The 16421-nt window shown below is 40.1% G+C and overlaps 1 protein-coding gene across 4 annotated transcripts in view; it reads left to right on the forward strand.

The window, feature by feature from the left end:
* VAV3 (vav guanine nucleotide exchange factor 3) overlaps positions 1–16421 on the forward strand; it is a 353022-nt gene that overhangs the window by 143618 nt on the left and 192983 nt on the right. The window lies entirely within an intron of this gene.

The following is a 16421-nucleotide window of genomic DNA, read 5'->3' on the forward strand; positions in this document are numbered from 1 at the left end:
GCCTGTATGTAATTATTTTTAACGTTTTTAATCCAAAACTTATCTAGATTAATATTTAGGGGAAAGCTGAAAGAGAATATATTTTAAGACTGTGCTTTTGTGTTAATCTTTCCATGACTTCTCTCTCTATATGAGTGGTTCTCAAAAGTGTGGTCCCCAGACTGACGGCATTGGTGGCATCTGAGAACTTGTTAGAAATGTGAACTCTCAGGTCCCACCCCAGGCCTACTGAATTGGAAACTCTGGAGGTGAGGCCCAGCTGTCTGTGCTCTAACGAGTCCTCCAGGTGTTATTGATGCAGAGTGAGGTTTGAGAACTACTGCTCTAAATAGAAGCAGAGGTTTAAAAAATTTTTAACTTGGTATTTCCCCTCTCTCATTCTCCACTCACTTTTCCCACAACCTGGAAGCAATAGGGGTATTGAGGCATAACATCATTTTTCCTAAGTGCTCTACTCTTTTATGTCTCTGCTGTTTTTCTATCTTGCGTGTTATTCTCCACTGTTGTCCGCATAACACATCTCTAATCATCCTTTAACATGTTATTCCAGTCTAACTCACTGGAAAACCTCCCCAGCCCATAGATCCAGTTGGTCTTGACTCTTTTTGTGCTTTCTGGAGCCCTGTGAATGCCTCGTTCACAGCACTTCACATTGGATTGCAATGGTTGGTTTTCAGCTTCTCTTTTCCACAGTATTGGGAATCCCTTGAGGAAAGGGACTGAAAGTTATGCTTCTTTTTATCCCTGACACCTAGTGGAATTTATGGCAGGTGCTGATACTCAATAAATATTTATTAAGTGAAGGATGAAGTGAAAACTAACAATAAGTAACGTCTCCAAGCTTGAGAATTACTAAAGGGCAAACTGGTGTCATAAGAAAGCTAATGTGGCTGGGATGTGAGTTCCACTGACTGTTAGACCGTTTATGTGATTTCCCTGATACTGTTTCCTCCTGTGTAAAATGGGCATAATTCCTACCTCACAGGTTTTTGTAGAGTTCCTGACACACAGTCAGCTCTGAAAAATGGTATCTAATAATAATCATACTAAAATTAGTACCTTCTTCCACATTTCAGTAATTTTAGGACTTTTACTATCCTACCTGGAAGTTAAACTATATATTTTTTCACTTATCTTTTAAAGTTATTTTATTCATCAGAACCAGAAAGTAGATTTGAACTTGATTGAATTAAACTATTTAATGTTTTTAGGAGGGGAAGGTAAGAAAAATGAATCAACTATATTGGTGGCAAAAAAATTTAAGCAGTATGCCCTTATGATATGAAAAAGGTTTTTATATGGTAAACTTATATAAATATACTTAAAGGTTTTACTTTTCTTTACAAATGATAGTACATGTCTATTTTTTTTTTAACTCCACTCACCAGACTACTCAAAAATTATTGACTCTGCCATGATTCCTAGGAATTTATTTTGTGAGGCATTTTTTTACATATACCTATAAACATAAATATAAATCTTTGATCCTTATTTAGGCCAAAAACAGATTCCTATGCTTTTAAAGGGGTTGAGGGTCAAAAAATTGTGCCCATCATATATTGAGGGAAATTAATATTTATACATTTTAGTAGAAAAAGCATATAGAGCCTTTCCACTGAATCATTTGCATCAACTTATAGAACATGTCTGGACAGTCCAGTTCATTGGCACCAGTACACAGGTCTTGTTTCTAAGAGAACTGATCCCCCAAAAAATAAGTGGCCAAGTTGTGCTACTATTGGCTCACTGTTAGGAGTCGGAGGTATGGCAGCTTAGTTGGTTCGAGTTAAAGCTAGAGACCTAACTAGCCCATCATTTCGAGATGAGGGCCTGGGGCCCAGAGAAACCACGTGATCTGTCCATGCTCTCACAGTGAGTCACAGCTGGAACCAGAATCAGACTCTCTGTGTAGTCCCATGCTGGTTGCATGATGTTTTGAGGCAGTCATGATGACAAAGCCATTTTGTAGGAGCCACTTTGATATACCATTTGATGCCAGAGACTTTTTGATGTGGCCTGAAAAAAATAACACAAAGCTTTCCATTTTGTTTTGTTTGTTTTAATTCAAGTAATCACTTACCCCATTCTTGAACTTTCACCCCATCTTCAACTCTGGGAGTTACAATTTGTTGGGATGGGAGTTAAGAATGAAGTGAGGATCAGTGTGGGCATCAGGGATTTGATGGGGTCAGGAGTATCTTTCAGTTCATTACTTCCTAACAAGCACAGCTCTTTTGACCTGGCCTTATCAAAATAGCTGCTTTGAAACATCCAATTCAAAATGTCCCTTTGGACCAATCATAAGGATCTGAATGTTCTATTTCACAAAGAGCTCTTTGCATCAGTTCAGGTTTCCTCTCTCTATAGTGTTAAAAGACCCCTGACTTATCCAAATTTTTATAACTGGATATAAATGTTTGAGTCTAGACGCCACTGGAGGGTTTTATCCTCTTAATTCAAGTTGCTATCAAGTATCTCTGGAGGAAATAACCCTAAAAGACCATCCAGATTTTAAAACCTCTTAAATATGCCATATTTTGACAGGGTATTCATTTTTGGGGGGTGTTTAAGACAGAAGATAATAAAAAGAAAACAGAGAACAGTATCTAAACAGAAATATATTATTATTAGACCACAACGTATCATGGCACAGAAGCCGATAGGAGGTGGATCCATTCTGGTTCTCTCCGTCCAAGGAATTTTATTGTGCCATAGGGATTTTGATATAGCACAATGGCTGCATGAGGGATGCCATCACGGCAAGGGTTTAAAGGCTATAATTTACTAAGTTATTTAGACGGGAATTATCTTGATAATTTCATCTATATACAGCTGTTTTCTTATTCAGTGCTGTTCCATTCCTGGAGACTGCCAGGAGGCAAATCGGCTTGGCGGGTGAAACCAAGCACTGTGTGTCTGGTGTCTTCCATGTCTGAGTCTGTTTTCCAAGGTTGGCTGGAAAGAATATCTGAGAAACAGCTTCTGAAGAGGATGCTGATGACTCCTGAATAACTCTCATGAAAGAATTTTGAACTTCAGTGACTTTCTTTTTGTCTCTCTTTTTGTCGTTTAAGTAAACTATATCCATTCTTCCAGGTGAAACAGTTCACCTGAGGTTAAGCTGGAACAAAATATCAAATAAAAAACTGCCTCAAAGGAAAAATTGGACCAGGAGCATCAGAGTACAGCACTGCATGCTGATTGGTTTCATGCTGCCCATCAGGGCTGTGCTGTGTTTCTACAGCCTTTGAGAGGATTATTTTCTCAAATATAATACTTGGACTCTCAGGTAAATACTTAGACTCTAAGGGAAGTTCAGATTATCTCTGATGAACCACATACACTCAGAGGAGATCATAACTAACAAGTACTCCTTACTCATTGCAAAATATCCATGTTCCCGAAAAAGAAGCCTTCCTGGGCACTTAAGGTAAAATCTCTTTTAGGATTTAAAGGTCATAGGTAACAGAGTTCTAAACCAGCAATATTGTTATACGACTTCAAAAATAACTAAGTAATTCAACTAGTTACTTCTAAAGAGAAAATCAGAATGAAATTGGAATGAAAGGAAGAGGGGATCTCAAAATGAAATTAAATAATAAAAATAAAAGTTAATCTTAAGCTTTTTTCCTAAATCATAATGCAAATGGATTTCGAAAAGCTGATTAAATCCAATATAATTTATGTGGAAAGGAAAACTTAATGTGCCATGATTGCACATGATCCTCAGCAAAGGCTGAGAAGCAGAAAAGCAAGATGAGGGGAAAAAAGTATGAATCAAATGTATCTATAAAAACCTTACATCATTAGTACTGGTCTGTGTGTGACGCTTCCACCCCCCTCCCTGCACACACATATACACACACCACAAGTAGTTGCAAATCCTTTGGTAGGAGACTGGCTAATTGCCAGCCAATCCCAGATTTGTGAATCCAGCCTGACTCATGTTCAGGTCTGCAGCCTTGATGTGAGATATCCCAGTCTCATGGATCTCTGAGATTCTTGATGGCTCTGGGTCATCTATTTCAACCATTGTCAACCAGAGCTATCTTTGGTCCCCACAGGAACAGAATCACATTTCTGAATAATGCCTGGATTTAATCCTCTCTTTAATGCATCTTCTACACTGTAATAAAGGAGAGTCAGATCAGATTTCCTAAAGTTTGTTCAAGTAGACCTGTTCCTCTGGGATTTGGTGTGCCCAGCAGTACATACATTGGGTTGACCCTTTTTCATTATGCTTGTCATATCCATTTCCTTTACCATCTCCCAGGTTTATTCCATAATCAATTCAGAGCTAGGCTATTGTTAAAACAGCTTCCTAGGTTCAGGCTTCTTCCTCTGAACTATCTTGTGCAGCCACCAGATTAGTATTGTTAACATATTGCTTTTTGACAGTTCATTCTCCAGCTCAAAACCTTTATTGGCTTCTCATAATATAAACAATAAAGGTCAACCTCCTTACCTTAGCGTTTAAAACTGTCTGCCTCCAGCTTGCCTCTTCAACCCTATTTCACACTCACCCATTATGAACCCGTGGTCCTCATCTCCAAATATTTGCTCCTATTGTACATGCCGCTTGGTTGTTCCCTTGTTCAAATATAGTTACTGAGCATCCATGTGCTGTGTGGTTTCCAGGTACTGTGGATGCTGCAGTGAACAGAGCTCACAAACTCCCTGCTCTCATGGAGCTTATACTGTAGTTCAGGGAGACAGATAATAAATAGATATGTACTATTTCAAATGTGAGAAGTTATAAAAAAATATAAAAATGGTAGTGAATTATAGCACAGACACTTTCTCTTTGAAATCCCGTAGCCCTAGCTGGCTCTCCAATTTATCAGCAGTAATCATGAGCTGTCTTGATTTTTGTGGTTTTGGTTTCCAGCATGTGGGCCTGCGCATGTGTGGGCTTGCTTGGTTTCTCTAGGTAGGACACTTGCTTCTGGACCACAGTGAAAGGACTGTACCTTTCACTACTTTGTAGCTCTCAAACCGTGTGGCATCAGTGTTTCACATGGGAGGCAGTGTGTTTAGTGGTCAAGAGCACCCACACCCAGGGTGAGAACACCTGTTGGCGGGTGTTGGCTTTCCCATGTACTGCCTCTGTGACTGTGACCTCTTTAACCTCTCTATCCGTCAGCTTAGCTATGTCTAAAATAAAGATGACTTTATTTTCTTTGTAAGGTTGTCATGAGCATTTAATAATGTTTGTAAAGTGCTCAGCACAGAGCCTGGCATATACATGTGTGTACTAATGTATAATAGCACTCAATAGTTTTTCACTGTCGTTTTTGTTTGGGTAAGCTTAACTTTAAATACATATAAATATTTATGCTTCCAAACAGAGAAATAATCCTTAAAAGAAATGAGAATATTATGTTTCCTTACAGTCTTATTTGCCACCCAGAAGGAGGAGCACAAGCTGAGGGGCTCCAGCTTTGAGCAGTCATAGACTTCTAAGTGGGTTCTGTTGTGTTAACTGCTTCTCTTGTATTCAATTTGATAGTACAAGAAGATTTTACATATAAATTAATTATTTCCCCAGGTAAACTCTACACCCTGAGTTTAAGATGTGGAAATAAGTTAGAATTAATTATCGTATGCATTTTTCTTTGGCATTTTATTATACATGAATTTGTACCCAAATGCTATAAACCAAACTTACTAATAGAGTTTCATAAGCAATTAGTATGACTACATAATGAGGCAGTTCTAGTTTAGTAAATAGTAGTGTCTTTGTTACTTGTTGAAATTTACATGGGCTTTATTGGCTGTTGTTGTAACAGTATATGTTTCCTGTTTATTGGTCAGAATAAAAAGGCATAGGAAGTTACTGTTATGACGTGTTTATATTTTCATACGAATTTGAGCTACACTAATAAAGGAGTTATTTTAGGCTATGAATATATGGCATTTATATTTCCATAATACTTTAGTGTATTGTAACACTGAAAAAGTTTTCCTATAAAATATAGACAAGGCTTCTATTTTGGCAAAATATAGAAAAAATACCCCACACTTGCTTTAGCAGTGTGATGGTGGATTCAGTAGCAGTTGAGTTTAGATGCTGTAGTTGCTCCCATGGTGTTACACACAGACGAGGGTTCAGGAACAATGGGCCATGGTTTAGATTTTGAGGTGTTTACACTCCTTGGGAGTCAAGATATCTGAGAATTAAGGAGCTCTATAAGTCAAATCTTACCTAAAGGTCCAACACTAAAGGTACTGACAAGATCACCTGCTTTTAGCAGATGTGAATATTCAGAACTGGGTTCAAATCCAGGTTCTGCCATCGACCTTACATGTTGTGAGAAATCACTTCACCTCGCTGACCCTTAGAGTGTCCTTGTTTTAAAGTTAAAAATCTCATATAACTCATAGGTTTTGTGAAGTAAGATTAAATAAAACCAAGCACTTAGCCTAGTGCCTGACTGTCTTAGGCACTCAATAATTATTTACTAAATTAAAGAGTGAAAGAAAAAGTATCCTGATTCTGTTTGTCTTTAAGGATTAAGAAAGCTGTTCTAGTATCCAGGCCAGTGATTTTTAACACTGGCTGTATATTAGACTCACCTGGGAAGCTTTTAAAACGTCCTGAAGCTCGGGCCCCATCACAGATGGTTTAAGTCATTTTATGAAAATGAGTTCTGGATATTGGTGTTTTTCAAAAGCTCTCCAGGTGATCCTGACGTTCAGCCAGGGTTGAGAAACATGGGTCTTAGCCATCTGAGAACCACATTTGTGTGGTTGTCTGTCTTCCTTAGTTGAGTATATTTTGAAACGCTCTTGCATGTATCCCTTCTTCTATGTCGTGGTGCCTTGGGTCAGCCTGTGTGCTTTGTGACCTGAGCTATTTCAGTAGTCTCTCTTCTCTAGTCTCCTTTCCACCAGTCTGTTTCATTTTGAGTTAAGCTGTTGAACTGCCAGCATGGTTATCCCAGAAAACAAATCGGAACATGTTACTGCCCTCCTTAAAAACCTTGCCTAACTCTGTGGCCTGTGAAATGAAGTTCTAACTTTCACATGGCATGCAAAAGCCGTTGGCAGTCTGGATCTAACCCATCTTAGGATGCGTGGGAAGTTGTATTGTAACTTGTCAAGTTTGATAAATGCAGCCAAGTCAGAGGGGAAAAGCCCCTGTTGGGAGGTAGATATTTGGGAGTCCATTCTCATCACAGTGCAGACTGGCTCTCAAACTTTGGTGAGTTTATTGATCTCTGGAACTCACTGTCCTTCCCTGTTTAGGAGAAAGAACAAGAATAAATGGGGTTAGAAATAAATGGAAGAAAAGAATGATGTTGGACACTTTCTCAGTGTCCATTTGGGCTGCTATAACAAAATACCATAGACTGGATGGTTTACACAACAGAAATTTATTTCTCACATTTCAGAGGCTGGAAAGTCCAAAATCAAGGCATCAGCAGATACAGTGTCTGGTGAGGGCCCACTTCCTGGTTCATAGATGTCTTTTCGCTGTGTCCTCACATGATAGAAGAGGGGTGTGAGCTCTCTGGGGTCTCTTTTATAAGCACTAATCCCACTCATGAGGGCCCTGCCCTTATGACCTAATCACCTCCCAAAGGCCCCACATCTCAGTATCCTCACATTGGGGATTAGGTTTCAAAATATTAATTTTGGGGGGATATGAACATTCAGTCTATAGTATGTGCTAAAAACATTGATGCTTTTGTGTGAAAAATGCTAGAATGGTGGGCCTGGTCACCCCGTTAGAAATTCAGATCTGAACTCTGATGTCCCTTCCTTGAGAAGCATTCCTTAAAGTCTTGGATAAAGATGTCCCTTTCTTACATTCTTACAAGCACTGTGCATCATTCCTCTGTAACTCTTCCCACCTGGGTCATTGTATACGTGTATCTTTGTGATTATTTGCTCGTCTCTCTCCCAGCTCTACTGTGAGCGCACTATGGGCAGAGGACTTGTCCAGCTTGTTCAGTGAGTGTCCACAGGGCTGAGCCTGGTAATGGTAGGTGGTGAATGTCCTGATGGGTGACTGTCAGATTGACTGGCTGAGACAAGGATTAAGCAATTGGCATTTATAGACAGCGGGGAAATGTGAAGCAGAAAAGGACTGTGTGGAGGGGCAGTTTCCTCCTTCCCCAGGGCTCTCCTCTCCCTTTTCAGAGGCTCTTTAGCACTTCCCTGGTTCCACTGGGAAGGGCCGTGGGCGTCTAGAAGTGTAGGCTCTAGCTCCGATTTGACCACTTTGAGTTGTGGGGTCTTTGGGTTCCACGTCACTCTTAAGCTACCACCTGCATTTGTAAAAAGAGGAGTTTGGCCCAATCTTTTCTTCACTATAGATCTATTTCCTTTTCCACTATATTTCTGAGTGCTCTGAAGGGTTTTGTCTGGATTTGTGTTGTCCAATATGGTAGCCATTAACCACATGTGGCTGTTGAGGACTCAAAATATGCCTGTGTGAACCGAGGTGTGCCGTAACTGTAAAACGTGCGCCAGATTTTGAAGATTTAGTATGAAAACACAATGTAAATTGTCTTGATTTTTATCTTGATTACATATTCAAATGATAATATTGTAGATATATTGAATTAAGTTATATGGTTAAAATTAATTTCACCTGTTTTGATTTTTTCTGATGTGGCTTCTTAGAATTTAAAAATTATGTATGTGGTTCACATACTTCTTTTGGCCAGCTCTGGTCTAGAAACTCCATTTCTTTCTGTATTTATTTTTAATAAAGAATTAGTTTACTTCCTTTTTAATTTTTCAAGTGCATATGAAATGAACACTTTCAAGCAATATGAAATGACCAGTGTTGCCAAACCAGCCAGAATGAAGAGACATTTAAGGACTGTCATTTTATTCTCCTAGTCTTGTAGGCAAAGGTGTGATTTCTGTTAGGTGATTTGAAATCCGAGAATAGCTTGCAGGCACTTTGTTATGCTCTGTGAGCAGTCCTGCGGCTGGGACAAAAGATGGGGCCTCTCTGGGCTGACCAAAATGGACATGTTCTTCTCCCCTGTCAGATCCTGTCACTCTGGCATTGCCTTTTGGTTCCTGCACTCTATGCCATTTCATCCTTTAAAGTGGTAATAGCCATGTGGGCAGCGTTCAGGAAGCAGAGGTCTTTGTAAGTGAATTGTGTGACTTTGAAAGTGAGCCGAGTTTAGAAAATGTGTTGACTTTGCCCTGGCTGTATGATTTGTGGGCAGCTTTGAAAATTCATTATATTTTCCAAGTCCCTTAAGTCACATAGAACTCTCCCAGTCTATTTCAGATCTCATAAACAACCTCTCCTCTAGCCTGATTCTAACACATAGGACACGTCTGCTTACAGTGAGTTGTGCGGAAGCCATGGTGGGTTCCGAGGGAGCTGGTAATGACATTGCTACAACCTCAACTGCTCTGCTAGTCATTACTGTAATTGTACAGTGAGTAATCGGTGTTTACCTACAGGGTCCACAATTCTATTCCCATTCTTGGTAGTGAACACATTAAAATTGCCATATAATCTTTGTAGATTGTATCTCTACTCTCTGCATAAAGGCAGGGAATGATTTGCAAATAAGATTACATTTTCAAAACTACAGTATTTCTTTTACTGTTGTCTACAAACAAGTGAATTCTTTCTTATTTGCCTACTAAGTTCAACACGCCTAACAGACCAGTGTCAGTTTAGGAGAAGCAGTGAGGATTTGTGTTCCTTCTGACTTCTAACTAGAGAATTATGCATCCAGACAGCTAACTCAGCGCTGAGGAAGTCCAGGTTTCATCTGCTTTCGTATTCGAACTTGGGGCATGGTTGAAACTGTGTGTAAAAAAAAGTTGCTTACAACTCCTTTTACTTGGTGTGAGAAAATTAGCATTGCTGGTCCCAGTTTGCTTTTTTCTGCCTGCTCTTTAGTATGAAATTAATTTTGAAACCACCTCTGTGAATTATAGTAAAGTGAATTTTATGCTCTGCTAGAATTTGTCTGGGTGGTTCCAGAATCTGTCTGGAGCACAGCAGGCAAGGTGGCGGGGTAGGGCTGAACAGGGGAAATGTGGAGGCAGAGTCAGGCTGGAAGGGGACAGGGGAGCAGATCAGATCAGTTGAAGACTCATGAGTATGCTGCTAAACAATTTGCAGGGGTGACATTTAATAATTTTAAGGTGGGCATAGTGGTGATGGTGGGGTGATCAGACTGACAGTTTTGAAATGTCATACAACCTTTATGGTAGCCAAATAGAAGAGGAATTTCAAAGGAGTGAAATTGAAGGCATGGGGACAAAATTGGAAGGCTTTCCAATAATTGAGGCCAGAAATAGAGAGGACCTGGAGCAAGGCAAAGGTACAGGAAGAGAGAAAGAGTTGGATCTGAGAGAGTTTAAAAGGATCTGAGAGAAGTTTGATAGGATTTAGACCTGGGGTGTGAAGGTGAAGTACAAGTCTAGAAAGTTCCCTACTGGCTAGCCAGGTGAGGGAGAGGAGTGAGACTGTGGGCTCATTGGCAGTTGGAAGCAGAGCTGGTTCAAAGGAAAGATGCTCTGTTTGGGGTCTTTAGAGGCAGATTGAAGAGGCCAAGACCTCAGAGGAAGCAGGCCATAGTGGTGTGGAAATGCCTCATGAGGCAAATACAGGTCTGTTTGGTTTAGAAAAGACTTGCTAATGACTTCATCTCTTAGAACCTGAAAAATATCCAGTGTTAACCAAATAAGGAAAATATTATTCAGGAAATGGCAACTACAAAAAGCTTCTCAGTGAGTAAGGTGCAGGTGACTGCTTAGAATCTGAAAGCATTCTCATTGGAGGACATGGTGTTAGAGGGAGTGGGGCCAGAGGGTGGTAATTCTCACCCATCAGGACTCTTTTAATCTTCAAGCAGAGTCTGGGAAATTCCTGACTGCCCTTCAAGATGTAGCTGGTGTCAGCTCTTCTAAAAAGCCTTTTGAGCCTCCCCTACTCTGACCTTTAGGCTGGAGGGGACAGCTGGTCTGCTCTCTCCTCTGGGCTGCACACACACTTTGTAGTACTAGGTCTCTGTTTTCACTAACCACCCTTGAGGTGTTTCCCAATAGATGGTGGGATTTTGAAAGTAGAAATTGTGTAATCTCCGTTTCGTTACCCGCAGTATGCGGAGTTTATCAGGTGTGTCTGACCCACAGTGAGTGTTCAGTAGACATTCACTAAGTAAATGTGGGAGACTTATAGACAGGATGGTGAAGTGGAAACTAGACAGAAGAGAAGGGACCTGGATTCTGGTATCACTTCTGCTACTGCTGGTTCTTTGATCTTGGACAAGTTAGTCAACTTTTTTGGGCCTTAGTTTCCTTATAGGCAAAGGAGGAGGTTGAGTGAGAAGGTAGGAAATCCATGAGTGATCTTCAGGAGGTCCCTGGATTTCTTGAGATGAAATGCAGAATTGTGTATACTTATGTATGTGTATATTAATATATATACATAGAGGTTTTTTCCTGAGGAAAGGACCAAGAGCTTTCATCATATTCTCAGAGGGATTTGTGACTTAAAGTAATTAAGAACCAGTGAATTAAATGTGGTGGCTCTCGAATTTCTGTGTAGGATGGAGTTGGGAGGGGTCGCCATATGGTTGGGGGTGGGGATTCAGCTAAAGGACTTGTTAAAATTGTGATCAAATGACAAACACACTGTAGTTACACAGATTTTTATATTTATTTGAGGCAGTGAGGTATGGAGGTGATAGAGCTTGTGGGGAGATGTATGCTAAAGCTTCTCTGAGCCCATCCCTTTGCACTGTCACTTCTTAGAGCTCTTTTAATTCTGTATGAGCTGTATGTGATTCTGGTCCTTTTAAGTGTTATCTTCGTGGTTGACTAGACATGGAACATTTGGGTTTTTTTTTTTTTTTTTTTTACTAAAATTCACTTTAGCAAGTTCAAATGCAATTGTTCTTAGGCTCTTAGGAGTTTATTTCTTATTTGAGTATTTGGGTTAAACATTGATTATATGGAAGCAGAAAATGAATAAATAAAAGAAAAAAGTTTACCATCTACAGTCCTCATTTTTTAAAATATAGTGTTACAGTTAGACAAGCTTAGCAGCAGTTGTTGTGAGCTATTAGCAACATTGGCTATCATGTTCTGGAACAGAGGTACAACCTTATTTATTAAAAGTACGCACAGCCACTGGAAAGCTTTTGTTTATATCCTGTAATAACTTGAGGTAGATGTCACATTTTGTTTTCTGTAGTGCTTTGCAAAGACCAAATCTTACTTTACCAATGATGATGGCCACAATGATGGCGTTAGGAAATAGCAGTAGAAGTGCAGGACATTCTCCTGTATGTGTTTTTATAGATATATAGATAAGGGAACTAAGGCACAGGTATGTACTTAACGCTTTGGTCACCCAGCTGATGAGAAATGGAGCTGGGATTTGAACCTAGAAAATCTGAGTCTTAAGCTTGCACTCCTAACCAGTCTAGTATGTGACTTTCCTAAAGGGAGGTTCTATTTTTCTATGGAACTTTACCTTTGAAGTCTCAGAAAGAATAAGTATAGAATAACTCTTGTACTTATGGTCATTATGAAGGCCTGCACTGTAGTTAGGACCCACTTAACCCATATAGATACTCTACTCTTTCGAATAATGCAAATGCATTTCCCGTGGTTCATAATCTTGATACAGAAATGATGTTTTATCATCTTATCTGGCTGTACTGCTTTGCTTTGCCCCTAGAGGATGTGCTAGGGATGCTTTTCAACAGCATCCCACAGTATTCAAAGCAACAACTAGGTGTTTTAGGAAAGATCTAAAATGTGTTGCTAGAAATGACACTAAGCTGCAGAGTATCCTAATGGAGTAATTTACTGTTTGAAATTAGAATTGCAAAGAAAATTAAGATAATGAGTTCTGTTGATTTCCTAGGAGAGTGAAGGTGAAAAATATTGTTAGTCTGACACTCACCATCTGGTTGGGTTTAGAATTAGGCCTCATTGTCAGAGACTCTGGTGTCTGGGGTGCCTGGGTAATACCAGGTCTCTGGGCTGCCTCTGGGTTGCACCTGATGTAGTCTCCAGGCCTATCCTTCTGTCTGAATTATTCAGCCCAGCACTGTCAGGCCCACACTCCAAATTACGTCTTCTGGGGCCTAGATTTTTCTTCCATGACCCCACCGGGCACTTGCTTTGAGCCTGCAGGAACTGTGATGCAGGACCCCCACCCCTAGCCTCAGCTGCTAGATGGTCACTTCATGCTGTGGTGCTGCAATGCTGTGGACCCTTGTTGAACTGCTAAGCTTGCCTTGCACTTGGGGCTCAAGCCTGCAGCCACCTGACTGCCCTTGCAGAGCCTTCTTCCCTGTGAGGATCGCTTCCATAGGAGCCCCTATTGAATCCAGCCCCCTGTGCAAGAACCTTAATAATAGCCTTTCCGTTGGGTCAAGGAGAAGGTTAAGAGGTAAAACTTCAGAGCAGAGAACTCAAGGAGATGACAAATTGGTAATTTTTGGCAGACCTGCGTGCTGGTCCCCATGGTTCCCTCTAGATATTCTCTGTGCCATGGCTTCCTTAACTCGGGACCTTAGAAGTAGCTTATAACATACTGCTTCTGCATGGATGACTTGTTTAAATTACAAATTACAATATCAACAGCACTAATGTGCTACATAAGCAGAGTGAGAATTTGCCAGAAAGTCCTTGAAGAGAATAGTTAAAATGGGTGGCTTTATTCGTGTACAATGTTGCCATTCTGTTTTTGAAAACTGTTTTGTTTCATGGTTTTTAAACTGACTAATGGAGATGGTAAAAATAAAGAGCTCAAACTAAATAAAAACCATCATTAGAGGGAACAAATTTGATGGGGGAAGTTGCCACTAGGTAGGTTGTGTCTAGCTTTGAGAAGATGGGCAACTCTTCCTCATACTTAATATTTAATTTTCATAATGGGCTCCTTCTTCAATTATTTATTCATTCCCCACTTGTGCCAAGCTTAGCTCTTTACATATCTTTACACGTATTGTCCCTAATCTTCACAACAATTTTGCACGGTAAGTATTAGTCATTCATTTGTTTGAGCAACAAATATTTTCGTGTTAAGTGGTTGTTATGAGCCTGGCTGGAGCTAGGTGATGGAAATAGAACAGTGAAGAAGCAATTTGATTTCCTTGCCCTTAAGGGATTTTCCATTGTCGGATGAGAAAGACAGACAAATAAACAGGTCATTACAATGCCTTGTTATATTCTTTTTTTTTTTTAAAGATTTTATTTTTTTCCCCTTTTTCTCCCCAAAGCTCCCCGGTACATAGTTGTATATTCTTCGTTGTGGGTCCTTCTAGTTGTGGCATGTGGGACGCTGCCTCAGCATGGTCTGATGAGCAGTGCCATGTCTGCGCCCAGGATTCGAACCAAGGAAACACTGGGCCGCCTGCAGCGGAGTGCGCGAACTTAACCACTCGGCCACGGGGCCAGCCTCTTGTTATATTCTTATACACTCTTCAGGGGGTGTATAAATTCGTGCAGATTTTTTGAAGAACAATGGTCTTACCTTTTGACCTTGTCATCCCATCTAAGAATCTTTCCTATAGAAATACCTGCTCACAATTGAAAAGACATTTGGCAAGGACAAATGTCTTTGTACTTGCGGCATTGTTCTAATAACAAAACATTGAAAAAGCTTGTTGGCACGAGAATGGTTAAATCATTATGTTATATACATTCATATACTGGAATGTTATACAACATTAAAATGAATAAAATAGATCTGTATGTGTTGACACAGCTATCTCCGATATATTGTTAAATGACAAAAGCGTGTTGTATAATAGGAACACATTGCCCTAAAATAATAATCGGAAAGAAAAGGGAAAAAACGTTCTGCAAGAGGCACACTGGATTCTTGGCTCTGGTCCCTTTAGGTAGAGGGTGGGGGTGGGGAGGGGCGAACAACTTTTATATATTACTGTATTATTTCAGTTTGACAAAATAAACATGAGTCCTCCTGAAATATTTTAAATATCAAATACATTTTTAAATAAAATGATAGATGCTAGAGCAGAGTTATGTCTAGAGTTCTGTGGGGACACAAAGGACCCAGACTGGAGGTGGGAGACCGGCAGAGAAGGCTCTGGAGGAGGGAATGGCCTTGTCCAGTTCAGGGTGTGCATGGTCAGCCATGCAGGGGAAACTGAGAGAACGAGAGCTTCCTGCTCAGGAGCATGCCAGAGGCTTCGAGTAGGCAGCATTGGAGCTGGCCACACCCGTGCCTTACCAGCCTGCCCAGCTTGTCCTCGGTTCTTCTTCCCTTCGCCTCCACAGTGCATCAGCTGCTATTCCTGAGTACTTCTCACATTCCACCTCTTCTGTCTGTCCCGCTGCCTAATTCAGACTTCTCATTTCTCACCTGGACAATTGAGAACATCCCTTAGAGGGTATCTTGACCCCTTACTGTGTACCATGACTCCTCCCCTGGTCTGTCCTTCACTTTGCTGAGTGACCTAAAAATCAGCAGTTTTGCCTCTGCTGTATTCTTTCTTAAATGTTTTCAGTGGTCGTTTATTGGTTCTGGGATCTAATCTACCCTTCTGAAGCAGGCATACAGAAGCCCTGCCCGCCTCTCCTGCCTTCCTCCCATAGTAACACTTTATTTACATTATCTGGAGTTATTTTCATTTCTTTACAAATGCTACTTTTCTTATCAAACAGAGGATGTATGTAGGTAAAGAAAGAAAATCCATGATGTGCATTTAGGAGTTGGTTGTTGGCCTGTTAACTTGCAAATATTCTGACTAGTTATCCCCCTTTCTGGGAGTTCATGTCTGTAATTTCACATGATTTTGAGGTAACAATTTAGAAATTAATACATTTCAGGGAAAATCATCTTCTTAATCTCCGTGGGGATATTTTCTTCTGTAAATATTCTGGAATAGATATTTCTAATGGCAGTCTCCACAAAGAGGACTTGAGAATCTGGCATTAATTTGTAAACTTGTCTATTCCAAATCCGGATAGACTCCACCTTTATAGAATACACACTGTTCTAAAAACACATTGACTAAACAGACTTTATTTGTTTTGGCTAAACTTGGAGTTAATGGATGGAGTTGTACAATATGATAGCCACAAGACTGAATGACAGTCCTTAGAGAGTTCACTTCAAGATGTGCTGCAAATGATCCTTCCATCCTCCTCATCCACTGAATTTGTGTCTTTATGCTGTTTTTCTATTACTGAATAGTAATGAGTAATCCTTTTTAATAAATAGTAGGAGTTGGTTTCGGCTTGTTGATTTTCAGAAATGTTTGTACTTTAGAAATTACTCAATTCAATTCAGGAGTAAAGTAATATACCATCGTCTGGCTCCCTCTGGTGGACAACTATATGAAAACATCAAACTGCAGTCTTTTTTGGAGGGGGACAGTTGTGAACAGTTCCAGTTATTGGTAGGAATAGGAACAGAAAATGCATTCTTGTAGATGCATAAT

This window comes from Equus caballus, chromosome 5 (genome assembly GCF_041296265.1).
Source record: "Equus caballus isolate H_3958 breed thoroughbred chromosome 5, TB-T2T, whole genome shotgun sequence".
Lineage (NCBI taxonomy): Eukaryota > Metazoa > Chordata > Mammalia > Perissodactyla > Equidae > Equus > Equus caballus.